The sequence below is a fragment of the Oryctolagus cuniculus genome, chromosome 12 (assembly GCF_051225735.1).
Source record: "Oryctolagus cuniculus isolate XC-2025 breed Fujian yellow rabbit chromosome 12, ASM5122573v1, whole genome shotgun sequence".
Taxonomy (NCBI): Eukaryota; Metazoa; Chordata; class Mammalia; order Lagomorpha; family Leporidae; genus Oryctolagus; species Oryctolagus cuniculus.
In genome coordinates, this window is record NC_142878.1 from 119,164,386 (window position 1) to 119,184,407 (window position 20,022).

The window sequence follows — 20,022 nt, forward strand, 5'->3', positions numbered from 1 at the left end:
TATGCAACAGATAAAGGGTTAATAACCAGAATCTACAAAGAGATCAAGAAACTCCACAAAAACAAAACCAACAACCCACTTAAGAGATGGGCCAAGGACCTCAATAGACATTTTTCAAAAGAGGAAATCCAAATGGCCAACAGGCACATGAAAAAATGTTCAAGATCACTATCAATCAGGGAAATGCAAATCAAAACCACAATGAGGTTTCACCTCACCCCAGTTAGAATGGCTCACATTCAGAAATCTACCAACAACAGTTGCTGGAGAGGATGTGGGGAAAAACGGACACTAACCCACTGTTGGTGGGAATGCAAACTGGTCAAGCCACTATGGAAATCAGTCTGGAGATTCCTCAGAAACCTGAATATAACCCTACCATACAACCCAGCCATCCCACTCCTTGGAATTTACCCAAAGGAAATTAAATTGGCAAACAAACAAGCGGTCTGCATATTAATGTTTATTGCAGCTCAATTCACAATAACTAAGACCTGGAGTCAACAGTAGACTGGAAAACATCATGCTGAGTGAATTAAGACAGTCCCAAAGGGACAAATATCATATGTTCTCCCTGATCGGCGACAACTAACAAGCACCAAAGGGGAACCCTGTTGAAGTGAAATGGACACTATGAGAAAGAGTGACTTGATCAGCTCTTGTGCTGACTGTTGATGTACAATGTAATACTTTATCCATTTTAAAGTCAGTCTGGAGATTCCTCAGAAACCTGAATATAACCCTACCGTTCGACCCAGCCATCCCACTCCTTGGAATTTACCCAAAGGAATTTAAATTGGCAAACAAAAAAGCTGTCTGCACCTTGATGTTTATTGCAGCTCAATTCACAATAGCTAAGACCTGGAACCAACCTAAATGCCCATCAACGGTAGACTGGATAAAGAAATTATGGGATATGTACTCTTTAGAATACTATACCGCAGTAAGAAACAACGAAATCCAGTCATTTGCAACAAAATGGAGGAATCTGGAACACATCATGCTGAGTGAAATAAGCCAGTCCCAAAGGGACAAATACCATATGTTTTCCCTGATCGGTGACAACTGACTGAACACCAAAAAGGAAACCTCCTGAAGTGAAATGGACACTATGAGAAATGGTGACTTGATCAGCATAGCCCTGACTGTTAATGGACAACTTAATACATTATCCCTCATAGTATTTTTTTTTTGTCTGTTCTACTTAATATAACTGGTTTAATTCTGTAATTATCACACAGTTATTCTTAAGTGTTGAAAATTAACTGAAATGTGATCCCTGTTGAACATAAGAGTGGGAATAAGAGAGGGAAGAGATGTATAATTTGGGACATGCTCGGGCTGACTTGCCCCAATTGGTAGAGTTGGAAACATACCAGGGGATTCCAATTCAATCCCATCAAGGTGGCATGTACCAATGCCATCTCACTATTCCAAGTGATCAATTTCAGTTCACAATTGATCATAATGAAAGGACTAAGAGTCAAAGGGAGCACATAAACAAGTCTAGTATCTGCTAACACTAACCAATAGAATAAATAAAGGGGAGAGTGATCCAACATGGGAAGTGAGATACTCAGCAGACTCATAGAATGGCGGATGTCCTAAATAGCACTCTGGCCTCAGAATCAGCCCTAAAGGCACTCGGATCTGGCTGAAAAGCCCATGAGAGTATTTCAGGCATGGAAAGCCAAGACACTCTGGCAAAAAGATCTCTGTGAGTGAGATCCCAGTGGAAAGAACAGGTCTTCAAAGAGGGAGGTGCCTTTCTCTGAAGGGAGGAGAGAACCTCCACTTTGACTATGACCGTGTCTAAACAAGATAAGAGTCGGAGAACTCAAGGGGCTTCCATAGCCTTGGAAACTCATGACTGGAGCATAGGGAGATTACTGATGCCATAAACAGGAGTGTCAATTTGTAAAGTCAACAACAGGAGTCACTGTGCACTTACTCCTCATGTAGGATCTCTGTCCTTAATGTGCTGTACACTGAGGCTTAATGCTATAACGAGTACTCAAACAGTATATTTCACTTTGTGTTTCTATGGGGGTGCAAACGATTGAAATCTTTACTTAATGTACACTAAACTGATCTTCTGTAAAAAAAAAAAAAAAAAAAAAAAAGAAAGAAAGAAATTATCAATTCCCAACTTGACTCTCACTGGGATTAAACATGACAATAGGTCTGATCTGATTTCATCATCAATTAAAAAAAATCATCTATTATTTTTCACTTTATGTTTCTGTGTGGGAGCAAACTGTTGAAATCCTTACTTAAGGTATACTAAGCTGATCTGTATATTAAGATAATCGAAAATGAATCTTGATGTGAATGGAAGGGGAGAGGGAGTGGGAAAGGGGAGGGTTGTGGGTGGGAGGGACGGTATGGGGGGGAAGCCATTGTAACCCATGAGTCATACTTTGGAAATTTATATTCATTAAATAAAAGATAAAAAAAAAAAGAAATTATGGGACATGTACTCTATAGAATACTATACAGCAGTCAAAAACAATGAAATGTGATCATTTGCAACAAAATGGAGGAATCTGGAAAACATCATGCTGAGTGAAATAAGCCAGTCCCAAAGGGACAAATACCATAGGTTCTCCCTGATTGGTGGCAACTAACCGAGCACCAAAAAGGAAACCTGTTGAAGTGAAATGGACACTACAAGAAATGGTGACTTGATCAGCCTTTGCCCTGACTGTTGATGTACAATTTAATACTTTATCCCTTTAAGTATTTTTGGTTGTTCTACTTAATACTATTGGTTGAATTCTGTAATTAATATACAGTTATTCTTAAGTGTTGAAACTTAACTGAAAAGTGATCCCTGTTATATATGAGAGTGGGAATAAGAGAGGGAAGAGATGTACAATTTGGGACATGCTCAATTGGACTTGCCCCAAATGGTAGAGTTAGAAACATACCAGGGGATTCCAATTCAATCCAATCAAGGTGGCATATACCAATGCCATATCACTAGTCCAAGTGATCAATTGCTGTTCACAAGTGATCACACTGATAGGACTACGAGTCAAAGGGATAACATAAACAAGACTAGTGTCTGAAAATAGTAACCGATAGAATAAAAAAAAAAAGGAGAGAATGATTCAACATCAGAAGCAGGATACACAGCAGACTCATAGAATGGCAGATGTCCTAAACAGCACTCTGGCCTCAGAATCAGCCCTTAAGGCATTCAGATCTGGCTAAAAAGCCCATGACAGCTGACACTCTGGCCAAAAAAAAAAAAAAAAAAAAAAAAAAAGAGGACCTAAATGAAAGACCTCTGCGAGTGAGATCCCAATGGAAAGAACAGGTCTTCAAAGAAGTAGCTACCTTTCTCTGAAGGGAGGAGAGAACTTCCACTTTGACTATGACCTTGTCTAAGATCAGAGTTGGTGAACTCAAAAGGCTTCCATAGCCTTGAAAACTCATGACAAGAGCCTAGGGTGATTACTGACACCATAAACAAGAGTGTCAATTTGTTAAGTCAATAACAGGAGTCACTGTGCACTTACTCCTCATGTAGGATCTCTGTCTTTAATGTGCTGTACATTGTGATTTAATGCTATGACTAGTACTTAAACCATATTTTTCACTTTGTGTTTCAGTGTGGGTGCAAACTGTTGAAATCTTTCCTTCATATTTACTAAATTGATCTTCTGTATATAAAGATAATTGACAATGAATCTTGATGTGAATGGAAGGGGAGAGGGGGCAGGAGAGGGTTAGGGTTGTAGTTGGGAGGGAAGTTATGGGGGGGAAGCCATGTAATCCATAAACTGTACTTTGGAAATTTATATTCATTAAATAAATGTTAAAAGAAAATTAATGTTAACTGCATATTTAGGAGTGTACTATTGCATTTAATTACAGTGCTTCTCTATATCTTATTTTTTAAGATTTTATTTATTTATTTGAGAGGTTGAATTATAGACAGTGAGAGGAAGAGACAGAGATAAAGGTCTTCTATCTGCTGGTTCACTCCCCAAATGGCTATAACAGATTGACCTGCACTGATCTGAAGCCAAGAGCTTCTTTTCTGTCCCCCACTTGGGTACAAGGGCCTAAGCACTTGAGCCATCTTCTACTGTTTTCCCAGGCCATAGCTGAGAGCCAGATCAGAAGAGGAGCAGCTGAGGCTAGAACTGCTGCCCATATAGGTACCAGCCCCTCTACATCTTATAAGCACATCTTATCTGTAAGAAAAAAACTGAAAAGTTAGTCAAGTATATCACAAATTATGTTAGAAATTATCTCTAATTTAAATAAAAAAAGGAAAACCCTAAAGTAGAAAAGGTTAATTTTGGCAATCTGCACAAATGACCTGTGTCCTATTACTTTATCCTGTGGAATACTTTTCAAGATTTCTTCTGGCCTTCCCATCTTCCCTTGTTCCTCATACCATTTCATTATCACTGCCTCTCTGTCCCTGCAGCTCTCTCCCTTTGGAAACAGTCTTGTAGACTGTCAATCATTATTTCAAAATGCTTTGTAGGGAGTGCCTGAATGGCCTTCTAATATCCCATAAATATATATTTCCATAAAACAGACAATAGAGGTGCTGGTACTGTGTCCTAGCAGGAAAAGCTGCTGCCTGCATTGCTGACATCCCTTATGGGTGCTGCTTTGAGTCTCGGCTGCTCCATTTCTGATCCAGCTCTCTTCTACTGGGGAAGCAGTAGAAGATGAACCAAGTCCTTGGGCCCCTGTACACATGTGGGATAACTGGAAGAGGCTCCCAGCTCTTGACTTCAGTTTGGGGTAGCTCCAGCCACTGCAGCCATCTGGGGAGTAAACCAGAAGATGGAAGACCTTTCTTCCTCTCTCTCTGCTTCTGCATCTCTCTAACTCAAATAAAATAAAATAAAATAAATATTTAAAAAAAGGTGGTATAGCATAGCGGGAAAGCTGTTGCCTGTGATGCTGGTATTCTATATTGTGCATGAGTTCATGTCCCACCTGCTCTATTTCTTTTTTTTTTTTTTTTTTTTTTTTTTGACAGGCAGAGTAGACAGTGAGAGAGAGACAGAGAGAAAGGTCTTCCTTTTCAGTTGGTTCACGCCCCAATGTCCACTGCAGTCGGTGCACCACACTGATCCGAATTCAGGAGCCAAGTGCTTCTCCTGGTCTCCCATGCAGGTGCAGGACCTAAGGACTTGGGCCATCCTCCACTGCATTCCCAGGCCACAGCAGCTCTACTTCTGATCCAGCTCCTTCATCTGCCTAGGAAAGCTGCAAAGAATGGTGCTTGTGCTCCTACTCCCACATGGGAAATGTGGAAGAAGATACTGGTTCCTGACTTTAATCCAGTTCCAACCCCAGCTGCTGTGGCCATTACGGGTGTAAAACAGTGAATAAATGATTTACATCTCTCTCACTCTTTGTAACTCTGCCTTTCAAATAAATATTGGCTGGCACCGTGGCTCAATAGGCTAATCCTCTGCCTGCGGTGCTGGCACCCCAGGTTCTAGTCCTGGTTGGGGCACCAGATTCTGTCCCGGTTACTCCTCTTCCAGTCCAGCTCTCTGCTGTGGCCCAGGAGTGCAGTGGAGGATGGCCCAAGTCCTTGGGCCCTGCACCTGCATGGGAGACCAGAAGAAACACCTGGCTCCTGGCTTTGGATTAGCGCAGTGTGCTGGCTGCAGCAGCCATTGTGGGGTGAACCAACGGAAAAAGGAAGACCTTTCTCTCCATCTCTGTCTCTCACTGTCCACTCTGCCTGTCAAAAAATAAATAAATAAATATTTTTAATTTTTTTAAAAATTTAACAAATGGCCCTAAATATTCTGACTCATCTTGACATGTAACAGGAGACAAGAAAGTTGCTGCTGACTTTATGTAGTGCCTCCTCAATCTGTTCTATAAGCAAAAAGTATTTATTTCTTTTGCTATCCAAGCACTCAAATCTAAAAGAAATAATACTACCCAGTGCAACTCTGTTCAAGGCTGCTCCTGCACTGAAGAAAAGTAAAGGGGCAAGGGGCCCAAACCCTGTGTGGCCGGCTGGCAGTCCCCTCCTCACTCTGCATCTGAGTTTCTAGTTAGAGATGGAGAAAAAGGCAACTCCAGATACTGCAGTGGTACACAGCCTCAATCACAGACACGCCTTGTGTGTGTGCAACAGAAGGAGAGCACAGAGCACTATGTAAGGGAGGAATACAATGAACAAAAAAGGAAAGGATGTGAATGGACATAGCAAAGAATTTCCCCACTCTGCTGATCATGATCTCAAGGATGTCCAGGCCAGAATTCCATTTCACTTTGGAAAACCCACTCCATAAAGTTTTCTCCACCTAGGTGTATTCTTCTGTGAGGAATCTGTCTTCTTGTGAGAGGGCACCACCACAGACTGAAAACCAGTCAAAAAGCAGAGTGATGGCTTTAATTCTCAGAGGTGAATGGACAACCACATCTATGAATTCTGCCTTGAAAAATAAGCTTCCTTCTGCTCTAGGAATCTGATGTAGGTTTGGGCTAAAATGAGAAACACAGAGACCAGCTGGGTCTGTTAGGTGAGAAGAAAGGAAGCCTGATTTCCAGTTGTTACTTTGTAGCATGTTAGTTTTGAGAGGATTTCATTTTCCACTTCTACTTGAAGAAATGGAAAGGTAGAATCAGTGCCAGCCTAACACACGGCAGCTTTAGCCACTGATGACATCACAGCTTGATACCCAAAAGTGGCAGCCAAAATAAACTCAACAAATGAGAACCAAAATAAAACAGAAGAGTCTAACATAATACCAACAGTTGTTCAGCAGATATTACCCAGATCTTGACACACGATCATCAGAAGGATAAAGGGTGGGGCTGGCTTTGTGGCACAGTGGATTAAGCCACCACCAAATAAAATGCTGGAATCCAATATGTGTGTCCACCCTTTAAAAAAGATTGATTTATTTGAAAGTCAGAGTTTTGGGGGCCGGTGCAGTGGCACAGCTGGTTGAGGCCATGGGCTGCATCCCATATGGTCCCTGGTTCAGGTCTTGGCTGCTCCACTTCCAATCCAGCTGCCTGCTAATGTGCTTTGGAAAGTGGTACAGTATGGCCCAAGTCCTTGGTCCCCTATATCCACGTGGGAGATCCAGAAGAAGCTATTGGTTCCTGGCTTCAGATCAGCTCAGATCTGGCCACTGTGGCCATTTGGGAAGTGAACCAGCAGACTGAAGACCTTTCTATCTATCTCTATCAGTAACTCTGTCAAATAAATAAAATAAATCTTAAAAAAATGTCAGAGTTATAGAGAGGAGGGAGAGTCAGATGGGATGGCATTGTGGATTAGCAGGTAAAGCTGCTGCCTGCAATGCTGGTATCCCATATAGGCACCAGTTCATGTCCTGGCTGCTCCAATTCTGATCCAGCTCTCTTCTAATGGCCCTGGAAAAGTAGAAGATGGCCCAATACCTGGGTCCTTGCCACCCAAGTGCAAGACCTGAATGAAGCTCTTGGTGCCTGGCTTGGGCCTGGCCCAATCTTGGCCATTGCAGCCATCTAGAGAGTAGACCAGCAGATGGAAAATCTCTTTCTCATTCTCTCCCTTTCTCTATCTCTGCCTTGCAAATAAATAAATGCTAAGAGAGAGAGATCTGCCATCTGAGATGGCTGCCATGGCCAGGGCTGAACCACACAGAAACCAGGAGCCAGGCACTTCATCTGGGTCTCACACATGGGTTACAATGGCCCAAACACTTGAGTCATCCTCTGCTGCTTTTCTCAGGCCATCAGCAGGGAGCTAGGTTTGAAGTGGAGCAACTGGGACATGAACTACTGTCCATGTGGGAAGCTGGCATTGCAGATGGTGGCTTTCCCCATTGTGCCACAATGCCAGCCCCATGAGTGCCAGTTTGATTCACAGCTGTTCCACTTCTGATCCAGCTCCCTGCTAACACAACTGGGGAAGCAGAAAAAGATGGCACAAGTACTTGGGTCCTTGCACCAACATGGGACACTTGGTTGGGCTTCCAGGCTGGGCCAGCATTATTCATTGCAGTCTCTTGAGTGAACCAGCAGATGCAAGATCCCCATCCTTCTGTCTGCCTCTTTCTCTGTAACTCTGCTTTAAGATAAAAATTTTTAAATCTTAATAAAATAAAGAGAAAGGGTGAAAGAGTAGCCACAGTAAAGTAACAGAGCAAAGCTACAGTTGTGCTGTCCCTCAGCAGCCTCTGCCTTAAGTGGGAAGTCTCTGGCTTGTAGACACTGACATAAAAGACACATTCAAAACACATTTCAAAGCAAGAGATGAGAGGTTTACAAGGCATATTGATTTTATGATGACTTTAATTCAATAGGTACACTGGGTTTAGATATATGCCTTTTGTGCAGCCAAGTTAACCCAGGGTCTAATTCAAAGAGATGTACTGAGGAAGATGTGCTGCCAGGGGAGAGAGCTGCAATGTCCCATTGCTCTTGTAGTATCATAAAGGGAAGGAAAAGGGCTACTCATGTCCATGGTTATAAGGAGGACAGAAGCACAAACATTTCAGAAGGTGGGAGCAAATTTCAAATATAGTTATTTTAAGAAAATAAAAGGAAGTAAATTTCAGAATATAATGTGGGGTAGAAACACACCATCAGTTCATCAATTCTCACAGGGATCCAGGAAAACTGCCCTGCCTACCCACAGACCAAATGTTTTAAAACACATTTTCTGATTAAATTCAGAAGATTACAGGACTCAGTACTGTGGGTGTTCAAATGCCAAATTAAGTTTTAGTTTCCACTATGGGTGCATGTAGCCCAATCACTCAGAACATGAGAAACACTTTTCCATAAGAAGGAACGTGAAATATTCAGTCACACAGAATAACTGTGCTTAGTACTCAAAGTGAACCCCAGGATAAGCACCCAGAAAACCTGTTAGGTCTTGGGGCCAGCACAGTGGTGTAGCATGTAAAAATTTATTTATTTATTTAAAAGGCAGAGTTACAGAGAGGCAGAGGCACAGATAGTGGTCTTCCATGCACTGATTCACTCTGAAAATGGCTGCAATAGCCAGAGCTGTATTTATCTGAAGCCAGGAGCCAGAAGCTTCTGTCAGGTCTGCCACATGGGTGCAGAACCCAAGAACTTGGGCCATCTTTCACTGCTTTCCCAGGCCACAGCAGAAAGCTGGATCTCAAACAAGCACCCAAACGGGATGGCAGCACTGTAGGTTGCAGCTTCACCTGCTATGCCACAGTGCCAGTCCTCAAAATAAACCTATTTTAAAAAGCATTTTAACTGAGGGATGGGAGAGAGTTTGCTAATCCAAAGCAAGGATAACATAACATAACTACTACACAGAAGAAGTTCCTGGCTCCTGGCTCCTGGCTCCTGGCTTTGGATCGGCACAGCTCCGACCACTGTAGCGAATTGGGGAGTGAACCAGCAGGTAGAAGACTTCTCTCTCTCTCTCTGCCTCTCCTTCTCTGTGTGTAACTCTGACTTTCAAGTAAAATAAATAAATATTTTAAAAAAAATAACTACTAGTACTCATTAACTTCAAAAATATAGAAATTTAATGAAACTCAAAATATAACCAAAATCATCATCTACTACACATTATAATCTTTATTTTGAGAGTCATATTAGAAAAAAATTAACCCCTCCCCCATTGAAAAAATGCACATGGGACTGGTATAGTAAGTTAAGCAGACCCTGGCAGTGCCAGCACCCCACATGGGTACTGGTTCAAGACCTGGCTGCTCCATTTCCAATATAGCTCCCTACTAATTCACCTGGGAAAGCAGAGGATGATGGCCCAAGTGTTTGGGCCTCTGAAGTCAAGTGTGAGAACCAGAAGAAGCTCCTAGCTCCTGAATTCACCTGGCCCAGCCCAAGTCATTGTGGCCATTTGAGGAGTGAACCAACGGATGGAAGACCTCTCTTTCAATTTCTCTGTAAATCTGCCTTTCAAGTAAATAAAATGAATCTAAAAGAAAATACACTGTATACAATGTAGTATTTTGGTTATTCCCTCATACAAAGAAAGCTCAGATAAACTGTAGATGAATCCTCCTGGCTTGATGCAATTCAGAAGGAGGATTGCTTCTGCCACCCTGTGGTAGACATCAATGAAAGTTATTAATGGGAAGATGAATGGGCCGGCACCATGGCTCACTAGGCTAATCCTCTGCCTGTGGTGCCAGTACTCCAGGTTCTAGTCCCAGTAGGGGCACCAGTCCTGTCCCAGTTGCTCCTCTTCCAGTCCAGCTTTCTGCTGTGGCCCAGGAAGGCAGTGGAGGATGCCCAAGTGCTTGGGCCCTGCACCCGCATGGGAGACCAATAGAAGCACCTGGCTCCTGGCTTTGGATCAGTGCAGCGTGCTGGCTGTAGCAGCCATTTGGGGGGTAAACCAATGGAAGGAAGACCTTTATGTCTGTCTCTGTCTCACACTGGCTAACTCTGCCTGTCAGGAAAAAAAAGAAAAAATGGGAAAATGAATGCACACCATCAGACTGCTTCCTCATATGGCACCTTTCCTTAAAGACATCACTGTTGCATTACCAGATTATGTCTCTCATATGAAATATGTCTCTCCTAAAAATTTTAAAGAACTTGCCAGAAACTTATTGCAGAGCAGGGAATGATGTGCCAAGGACAGTGAGTTAGCCTGAGTAGTCCAGGAATCCTGTTCTTGGCTGTTTTCAAGTTCATATTAATGTACACACAACATAGTTGCTGAGAAAGTGTCTTACAGTTGTTTCCTGGGTGTGAAGCAGCTCTTTTCAGCACAAATGCCTAACTTCTTGTCCACTCACAAGCACTGTGATAGGGAATACATGCGAGAAAAGGTCAAAACACACTGGGTTTCAGAGGAAGATGTTACCCTAACAACCTCTATCCAGGATTCACTTTCTATTCTTACTTCCTAGGTAACCTTACTATGCTAAATGAGTTTCACAGATTAGTAATCTGGTGACAACAGGACTCTAACAGAATTTATGAATCACTCAGTCAATCAAGTGATAACTTCATTATACTGAAAGTTAGTCTATAGCAATAGTTTTTAGGGCCACATCTCTCTTTTTAAAAGATGTTTTATTTATTTGAGAGGTAGAAATACAGATAACGAGACAGACAGAAAGGTCTTCCTTCTGCTGGTTCACTCCCCAGTTGGCCAAAATGGCCAGAAGAACTGCACTGATCTAAAGCCAGGAGCTTCTTCTGGGTCTCCCACATGGAGACCTCCCACATGCCTTCCCAGGCCATAGCAGAGAGATGGATCAGAGGAGGAGCAGCTGGGACTCAAACGGGTGTCCATATGGGATGCTGGCACCACAGGCAGTGGATTAACATACTGAGTCACCATGCCAGCCCAAAGCCATATCTTCTACTATACTGTGTATAGTAAAAGTATACTATACTGTGTATAGTGAAAGTATAGTATACTATCTCTGTGGGGGGAGGGGAGCACATTTTCTCTTTTCTTCCTTACCCCTCTTCACATTAACAGCTTGTATAAAGGCTTCCATAGGCCACAGTCATGAAAATCTGTCACTAATATCCTCCCATGTTGAAAATGGCATGGAGTTAAACACAGAACTCAGAATAAGAAAAGTAATTTGAAGCTGGTGTTGTGGCTGAGCAGGTAAAACCATAAGGGTGCTGGTTCGAGACCTGGCTGCTCCACTTTCTGATCCAGCTCTCTGCTATGGCCTGGGAAAATAGTGGAAGATGGCCCAAATGCTTGGTCCCCTGCATCTGTGTGGGAGACTTGGAAGAAGTTCCTGGCTCCTGACTTCCATGCAGTTCTTGCCATTGTGACCATCTGGGGAGTGAACCAGCAGATGGGAGACCTCTCTGTGCCTTTTCCTCTCTGTAACTCTGCCTTTCAAATAAATAAATTAATTAATTAAAAAGTAACTGACCCTCTTAATTAAAACCATATGGATTATAAGATACTCAGCTTGGTGGAGCATTGAGTGACTGTAAAGAAAGAGAAAAATTGATACTTTTCTGTATTTATGTTTTCATAGCTCTCCACTATGAAAATCCAGATTGAAGTAGCTCATTATTAACTCATACGGTAGACTTGCATTAATTTCAGTTCACTTCTCACTTTGCAAAGGGATTAGCAGCAGGTAATAAAAGTTCGCATCCCTAATAACATGAGAAGAAAGAAGGGTTGAAGACAGAAATCAAAAAGCAGGAAAATAAATCAGCTACGTTTCCATGGCCTCAAGCTCCAGATTGAAAAAGTCTGTTAATTAAACACGGAGGAGTGATCAATCCACAAAGCTACTGCACAAGCTTCACGTGCTGCTGGGAAAGTCAGCCAAACACATAGCGCCCCAGCTGTCAGATGTGTCCGCGGGGTCCAGCATGGGGGCCAGGAGCCAGAGCCTACTCTGATCTTCCATCTCCACCTCTCCACTGCCTCAGGCTCTGGCTGAGGGCCACCGAGCCCCGCCCAGCTGGAACTACCAGGGGATATAGCCGGAGGCCAGCCACAAGGCATTCTCTGACCCACCCAAAGTGGGAACTGGGCTTATTTAAATATAGGGAATGGGACTCCTTCCTTCGGCGTGCTCTCAATTGCCCTGCTTGTGCCGTTCCTTGTCCAGTGGACTTTAAGGAGAATTTGAGCGAGGCAGCCCATGGGACTGGCCGAGCATCGGGAGACTGGGAAGCGGTGGTGGGAGACACAACACCTGGGCCCCAGCCTTGACTCTGCCAGAGAAGCTCCCAGGATCACTGAGAAGCAAGTGATCAAGGTCTGGGAGCCGCCACCCACCATCGCACCCACCCCTCTCCCACACACACATCTGTGCCCCCTTCTGTTCTCCATACTTGCCGTGGAAAATCTTGGGAGCACGTCCCCTTCCTTCAGGACACCTGGAGAGCAAAGCGGAGAGTGTGGGACAGAAGTCGCTGGAACTTGGGACCCACAGTGGCAGATGCAGAGGCACAGAAGCAGCAGGGGGCAGGTCTGGGGTGTGTGCTCCCCAACTGCCTCCAATTGTACTTGCAGAGCAAGACTCCCCAGGGAATGTGAGAGAAGGAGCAGCGCAGCCTCTCAGGGCCCTCTCTGATCAGTAAATGAACTCCCTCTGTTCTCAACCCCAGGCCACATGGAAAGGAACGCGCATGCGCACATTCTCCCACATTCACACGCACAGGCGTTCAGAGCAGGAAAACATTAAGCACCGGGTGACTCTGGGAAATGTAGTCCAGGCCAGGGCATTCCTGGAGAGACTTACTGACCACTCCTAGGGCTTCACTGTGGGGTGGGTGGAGACAGGCTGGGAACCAGAGGGTGTTTGCTTTTGTTTACATCCCTCCTTCCCTTCCTTCCCACCCCAAATCTTAAGGGTCAGTTGCTGTTCTTCCTTTCTTGAACAAAATCTTAAGAAGTGACAGCCACTGCTGCTGAGTCCCAAATCACGGTTCCCTTACACACACTGTTTCCTCAGAAAAATCCCCTGCTGCTTTATTCCTGGATAGCTTCTCTCAAGTAACGAATGACAAGGATTTCAATGTGACTCTCAGTACAGGTGTACATGGCATAGTTTAACATCTAGATTTGAGAATACAATTTTTATTTGTGTCTTGTTGATGTTTATTTTTCTTTTCAAATTATTTTACACCACCATCTAATTCACCAAGTACAAAAAAAAAAAAAAAAAACAGGAGAACTGGATACTGGACTAACATTGCCAAGTATCCCCTAGGGGGCCAGATTAATAGAGTAAATGCCTTACTTTGTAACATTTATACCTTAGATTAATTCTGGAGACAGTATTATCAATTTACAAAGAGAAAGCTGAGGTGGAAAGAGTTTAGAATTGAATTTGCTCATGGAAATATGGTCAAAAAGTCTAGGTTAAAGGCCAACCAAAGTGAAATATAGGCATTTGGATCTGGCTGAAGAACCCATGAGAGTATTTTAGGCATGGAAAGCTGACACTCTGGGAAAAAAAAAAAAACAACCTTAAATGAAAGATCTCTTCGAGTGAGATCCCAGTGGAAAGAACAGGTCATCAAAGAAGTAGCTACCTTTCTCTGAAGGGAGGAGAGAACTTTCACTTTGACTATGACCTTGTCTAAGATCAGAGTTGGTGAACTCAAAAGGCTTTCATAGCCTTGGCAACTCATGACAAGATTCTAGGGTGATTACTGACGCCATAGACAAGAGTGTCAAATTGTTAAGTCAATAACAGGAGTCACTGTGCACTTACTCCTCATGTAGGATCTCTGTCCTTAATGTGTTGTCCAATGTGAATTAACACTATAACAAGTACTCAAACAGTATTTTTCACTTTGTGTTTCAGTGTGGGTACAAACTGTTGAAATCTTTACTTCATATATACTAAATTGATCTTCTGTATATAAAGATAATTGACAATGAATCTTGATGTGAATGGAAGGGGAGAGGGAGCAGGAGAGGGGAGGGTTGCAGGTGGGAGGGAAGTTATGGGGGGGAAAGCCATTGTAATCCATAAACTGTACTTTGGAAATTTATATTTATTAAATAAAAGTTAAAAGAAAAAGAAATCTTTCGGGACCAGCACTCTGGCATAGTGAGCTAATCCTCTGCCTTCAGCATGGACATTCTATATGAGTGCTGGTTCAAGTCCCTGCTGCTCCAGTTCCAATCCAGCTTTCTGCTCTAGCCTGGGAAAGCAGTAGAAGATGGCCCAAATGCCTGGGACCCTGCATCCACGTTGGAGTCCCAGAACTTCCTGGCTCCTGGCTTTGGATCAGCTTAACTATGGCCATTGCAGCCATTTGGGGAGTGAACCAGTGCATGGAAGACTTCTTTCTCTGTGCCTCTCATGTAACTCCACCTTTCAAATAAAAAAATAAATTTTTAAAAAAGGAAATACTTCTTTTATCTTGGGGCTCAGTTTCTAAAACCCCAGATTTCTCATATTTAAAATGAAAAATGAGGGAGAGGAAGAGTATCTCCAATGTTAATCTTCACTGTAGAGAAACACATAGGATTATAACTTATCTAAAAAAAAAGAAAGGAGATTCAAAGTTGCCATTGCTGTATGGTTATTTTTCTCATATTTAATATCAAGATAGCATATAAATATTATGCATTCTTAGGTATATGTGTGGTGTTTGATTTTTAAGATTTTAAGTAGAAATCTAAATGGAAGCAGGATGACATGGAGTTCTGTTTGTGATTACTTCTGTCAATTATAATTCATGGGATTAGAATTGCTGGATTAGGAATGCTTAAATGTATCCATTCATTTCACACTAATGTTTACTATATCAGGCAATATTATTTGTGTAGACTGCTTTTTCTTGCCAGATTGAAAATTCAGGAGGGCAAGAAACATGTTTGCTTTGACATTGAAACTCAGCATCTTGATAGAGTCATTATTTTAGTTGAATGAATAAATGAGGATATAAAAATTAAACAAATACAATTTCTGATCCCCAAGAACTACCTAGTTGAAGAGATAATGAAATAGATATCTATTTGATAACTGCCACAATTAAATGGCACACCATTAACCCTGAGGAATCAAACAGAGCTCTCAGGCCACACCAATCTCAAGCCTCTAAGGCTCCATCAAAAACAGTCCACTTAATCTAGAGTCATAGTATAACAAGAAAAAGAACCACAGTGAAGAAACCAAAGAATATCTCCAATATGCCCAACAACAAACACAAAAACCGAGGCAATAAGAACAAGGAAGACACTAGGATGCCCCCAAAGGAAAAAGACACCCCAATTCAAGATTATGACGATGATGAGATAGAAGAAATGTAAGAAGCGGATCTCAAAAAATTGTTAAGAACATTATGAAGTTCTCAAAAACAAATTCTTGAACTATAGAAATCCTTAATGGACAAGATAGAAAATCTCTCTCGTGAAAATGAAATATTAAGGAGGAATCAAAATGAAATGAAACAACTAGTAGAACATGAAACTATGATAGTGATGAGAAATCATAATGAAATGAAGAATTCAATAGATCAAATGACAAACACGTTAGAGAGCCTTAAAAACAAAATGGGTGAAGCAGAAGAGAGAATATTGGACTTGGAAGACAGAGAACAGGAAAGGATACAGTCAAACCAAAGAAAAGAAGAGGAAATTAGAAATCTAAAAAATATTGTGGGGAATCTTCAGGATACTATTAAAAAACCTAACATTTGGGTTCTAGGAGTTCCTGAAGGCATGGAGAGGGAGAAAGAATTAGAATGCCTTTTCAGTGAGATATTAGCAGAAAGTTTCCCAGGTTTGGAGAAGGACAGAGACATCCTAATACAGGAAGCCCATAGAACCCCTAGTAAACATGACCAAAAGAGATCCTCACCACGACACGTTGTAATTAAACTCACCACAGTGAAACAGAAAGAAAAGATCCTAAAATGTGCAAGAGAGAAACGTCAGATTACTCTCAGAGGATCTCCAATTAGACTCACAGCTGAATTCTCATCAGAAACCCTACAAGCTAGAAGGGAATGGCGAGACATAGCCCAGGTACTAAGAGAGAAAAACTGCCAGCCCAGAATATTATATCCTGCTAAGCTATCATTTGTGAATGAAGGTGAAATAAAGACCTTTCATGGCAAACAGAAATTGACAGACTTTGTCGCCACTCATCCAGCCCTGCAAAAGATGCTTAAAGATGGGTTGCACACAGAAACACGGTCATCAATATGAAAGAAGGTAAAGGAAGGAAACCTCACAGCAAAAGATCACAGGGAATTCAAAGCATATATTAGAACTTATCTTTGGCAAATGGCAGGGCAAATTTACCACTTATCATTAGTCACATTGAAAGTTAATGGCCTGAACTGTCCAGTTAAAAGACACCAATTGGCTGATTGGGTTAAGGAAAAAAACCATCTATTTGCTGCTTACAAGAAACACATCTTTCCAACAAAGATGCATGCAGACTGAAAGTGAAAGGCTGGAAAAAGATATACCATGCCAACAGAAATGAAAAAAGAGTGGGTGTAGCCATCTTAATGTCGGACAACATAAACTCTAACACAAAAACAGTTAAGAGAGACAAAGAGGGGCACTATATGATTAAGGGATCAATTCAACAGGAAGATATAACAATTATCAATGTATATGCACCTAATTACAGGGCACCGGTTTATTTAAAAGATTTGTTAAGAGACTTAAAGGGAGACTTAGACCCCAGTACAATAGTACTGGCGGACTTCAATACTCCACTCTCAGAAATAGACAGATCAACAGGACAGAAGATCAACAAGGAGACAGTAGATTTAAGTGACACTATTGCCCAAATGGATCTAACAGATATCTACAGAACTTTTTATCCTACATATAAAGCATTTACATTCTTCTCAGCAGTACATGGAACCTTCTCTAGGATTGACCACATACTAGGCCATAAAGCAAGTCGCAGCAAATTCAAAAGAATTAGAATCATACCATGCAGCTTCTCAGACCATAAAGGAATGAAGTTGGAAATTAGCAACTCAGGAATCCCTAGAGCATACGCAAACACATGGAGACTGAACAACATGCTCCTGAATGAACAATGGGTCATAAAAGAAATTAAAAGAGAAATCAAAAATTTTCTGGAAGTAAATGAGCATAACAGCACAACATACCAAAACATGGGACGCAGCAAAAGCAGTGTTAAGAGGAAAGTTTATATCAATAGGTGCCTACCTCAAGAAATTGGAAAGGCACCAAATAGATGAGCTTTCAATTCACCTCAAGGATCTAGAAAACCTGCAGCAAACCAGACCCAAATCTAGTAGGAGAAGAGAAGTAGTTAAAATCAGAGAAGAAATCAACAGGATTGAATCAAAAAAAAATTACAAAAATCAGCCAAATGAGGAGCTGGTTTTTTGAAAAAAAAAAAATAAACAAAATTGACACCCCATTGGCACAACTAACTAAAAACAGAAAAGACCCAAATCAATAAAATCAGAGATGAAAAAGGAAACGTAACAACAGACACCATAGAAATAAAAAGAATCATCAGAAATTACTACAAGGACTTGTATGCCAGCAAACATGGAAACCTATCAGAAACGGATAGATTCCTGGACACATGCAACCTACCTAAGTTGAATCAGGAAGACATAGAAAATCTATGATTCAAAAGGGAAGTAATTCTGCACAGCTGAACAGAATTGGAGGTAGTTAGCAAACAAATGATATACCCACAGGAGCCAGAGATCGGAAGCTCTTTCCCAAGGACCACACAGGGAATCTGTCCTGCCCTCAGTGTGGGCTCAAATTCTCCTTCAGTCTCCCACTGGGTTGCCAAGGTTACAGAATTGTAGCGTCTCTGGAGAGTACTCACGTGAATTCTGTGAGTTCTCTCCCCCGCCGTCTTTTTTCACAGTCTCAGTTCAGTAGCACCACACATTCACTAGGTTCTAATCTCTTGTTAATTCACCACCCCCCGCCCAGAGTCAGGTTTTTCTGCTAGGCTCAAGGCTGGTGCAGACCTGAGGTCACCCTGCTTATGACGTATCTCCAAGATGGTGCCTGCTCTTTGTCTTGCTCGCCTTTGAGAGGTGAGCCAAGAGAGAGAAACTCGTGTCTGTATCGGTCACTTTTTTTTCTCTCTCTCTCTCTCTCTCCTCTAGTTAGCCTGGTGAACTTTTCCCCATGGGGTCATTCCCTCTAGTCTCCTCTTTCTGCTTGCCTGCTGGTGTCTCAGGCTATTGAGGTCCAGCTCACCTCGCGTTCCAGCACTGGTGTGTTGAGTCTGCTGCTGGTGTCCTGAACTTTGGGCTCCCACACTCTCCATGCAGGTCCACTTTGAATCACTAGTTCCAGAAGAGTTTCTTCTGCTGTTTCTTCCCCTACTCTTCCTTGAACCTGTAGTATCTCCACTTTTATTAAACTGTCTCTCCCCAGACTATCAGTGTGCTTCCTTCCTATTCCGCCATCTTGCCACTCTCTCAAGAGTTGCAATGTTAAGTTCTTTGTCAAGCTGAAGCTAGGATGAATGACTGTTTCCTGGTCTTCCACATGGGTGGCAGGGCCCAAGGACTTGGGCCATGTTCTGAAGCCTTCCCAGGTGCATTCACATTGTGCTTGATCAAAAGCAGAGAAGCTGGGACTTGAAGCAGCACCACAGCACTCTGATGTGGAATGCTGGTGTGGCAGGCAGTGGTGAAACTTCCTGCACCACAGCATTCATATATGCTGTGCTATATACAATTTTTTATTCCTTTTTGGAATGTGTGAACTTTTGTTAAAAATTATTCTAATATTATGCCAGTATCCTATTTCCTATCAAATTTTCATCCAGTACCTTTGATATTCATTATTTTTAATCATCATTGCTGTATGAAATGCTGGTGTTTTAATTCCCAATATTGTTTCTTCATTTATATTTTGAACTAGCATCAAAGCTAAGGGCTCACTCTTCTGTCCTCATTAGTGTGTCATTATGTTTTATATCATTATGAGTTCACAGATTCTTATCTTGTTAAAGGTATTATAGTCTGAAATTATGTGTTCTGATGCTCAAGTTATTCCAGATCCTAGTGGAATCCTCTTCAACACACCAAATTAGGGCCCCAATATCTACAGTTGGTGTAAGTGCCATCCTAGGAGAAAAGATTCACTAGTTCTTATCTCCCTTCCCTGAATTACATTTCCCTTAAAGGTGCCATTTCTTTCATCAAATCTTGTTACTATTAATGAAGATTTACCATTCAGCTATACTCCTCTATGTTTTCTCTGAAGATGTTCTTTAGTACTAAGGCCACTTTACAAACCAAAATCTCATCAAGTCACACTCCTCTTTCAACTGTGTGGATGGTTTCCCATGACCTTTGAACAGGGACCATAGGACTCACTATGGTCTTCAGAAAGACAATGCTATGTATGGGTTGTACCCTATTAGGTCTTGTCTACCAGCTGTCTGCTCGCTATTATCTTCTTACATGCTAGGACTCGGAAGGCTCTCAGTTGTATCACAGACTTTACAAATTTCCTCTCAACCCATCAAAATTACTAAAAGTTCCAAATGTGAGGCTAAACTGTTTTTTTATAAAAAAAAATTATTATTTTATTTGAGAGGTAGAGTTACAGACAAAGGGAGAGACAGAGAGAAAAAT

At 41.9% G+C, this 20,022-nt stretch overlaps 1 protein-coding gene across 1 annotated transcript in view; it reads right to left on the reverse strand.

Moving 5' to 3' along the window:
* The window catches only part of LOC103347453 (uncharacterized), a 56,163-nt gene extending 42,998 nt beyond the window's left edge, over positions 1–13,165 (reverse strand). The window contains exon 1 of the mRNA XM_089309602.1: positions 12,785–13,165. The gene's annotated coding sequence lies outside the window, so the exon portion shown is untranslated. The remainder of the gene's footprint in view (positions 1–12,784) is intronic.
* Positions 13,166–20,022: the final 6,857 nt, after the last annotated feature.